Source organism: Branchiostoma floridae, chromosome 5 (genome assembly GCF_000003815.2).
Source record: "Branchiostoma floridae strain S238N-H82 chromosome 5, Bfl_VNyyK, whole genome shotgun sequence".
Taxonomy (NCBI): domain Eukaryota; kingdom Metazoa; phylum Chordata; class Leptocardii; order Amphioxiformes; family Branchiostomatidae; genus Branchiostoma; species Branchiostoma floridae.
Genome location: NC_049983.1, coordinates 3926754 through 3927965, shown reverse-complemented (window position 1 = coordinate 3927965; position 1212 = coordinate 3926754). Strand labels below are relative to the sequence as shown.

Genomic DNA, 1212 nt, shown 5'->3' with positions numbered 1-1212 from the left:
CGCCAGATTGGTTCGGCTAGGATCACCTGTCGGACTGAATGGATTTCAGAGATTTTACGTGCTAAAGCTACTAGATCATGAGCTATGGTTTCCGGAGCCCACTGGCGTCTACAGATATCGTTGTGCCCTAGCTCTACGTACACAATGTGAGGACTGGTTTGCTGCAGAATCGGGAGCACACTAGCGTAATATTTTGGGATGGTGCAGCCCGGCACGCCATGAAACTGAATGTCTACGTTAGATACCCAAAAATCAGGACAAATTGCTCGTCCGGAGGCTGTCGTAGTACGACGCCGGACAAATGACTTCAGTCGGGATACAAAAGAGTGTCCGGTAATGGCAATGTTCGTAGTTGAAGTATCCATGAAAGTACAAGTTTGTAACAAGATACAACAATATGGCAGCTCACCGTGGAGTTGAGTTTGGTCACTGAAGAAAGGTTCGGCTAGTTGATCGGTGCTGACCGGATGTTCGCCTCTCTGAGCTGAAGACGGGATAAGTTCAGGCAGTCAACGGCCTGGGAGTACGTTGTCCGAGCACTGTCGAAGCGCTGCCGCCGGTTTGTAGGAACGAGTTCGGAGGAAATCCGGCTTGTGACCGCGTAGATTCTGTCTTATGTTGGGGGGCTCACAAGGGCTCTGTAGGGAGTGATCACGGAGCGGGGACGTGATTGACCGGCACCGAGAAATGATCCGACGGGGACCTGACTGACTGGCTCCGGGGACGGGTCCGGCGTGTCCGGGATCTTGGCGCGCTGGCTCCGCTGGACGGGAAGAGGTTTCCGCCGACGGGGCGTTTAAGTAGCGGCTTGGCCAGCAAAACGAAACTAGGAACAAGCGTGTTCAAATCGTCCGGCAAGGTTAGAGAAAAGACGTGAGCAAAAACTCAGAAAGTTTCAGAGAAAATTTCAGAGCGAAAAGTCTGCGATGCATACGCTCCGAGATGAGCTGCTATAATGACCGCTTGTACCGTAGCACCTTGCCGTGCCAGCGGCCGGGCCACCTACGGAGTTCTGTCGGTACTAAACAAAGGCTGGGATGTTTTTGGCATTGATTAGCACGGCGGCATTTCAACTCAGATCAATTAGGGATGTCACTGGTTACTGAGAAATGCCGACATCACCAAGAGACAATGACGCCGACCCCATGCGGCCAAGGTCTGGCTAACATCGTTACCCGAACTGAGATGAATTATGCAGATAGACTGATTACA

General features: G+C 52.1%; 2 protein-coding genes across 3 annotated transcripts in view; both read right to left on the bottom strand.

Moving 5' to 3' along the window:
• The window catches only part of LOC118416647, a 3409-nt gene extending 2203 nt beyond the window's left edge, over positions 1 to 1206 (bottom strand). For both annotated transcript variants that reach the window (XM_035821818.1, XM_035821816.1), the window contains exon 1: positions 410 to 1206. The gene's annotated coding sequence lies outside the window, so the exon portion shown is untranslated. The remainder of the gene's footprint in view (positions 1 to 409) is intronic.
• Positions 1 to 1212, bottom strand: part of LOC118415594 (probable ATP-dependent RNA helicase DDX60) — a 58211-nt gene that overhangs the window by 46720 nt on the left and 10279 nt on the right. The window lies entirely within an intron of this gene.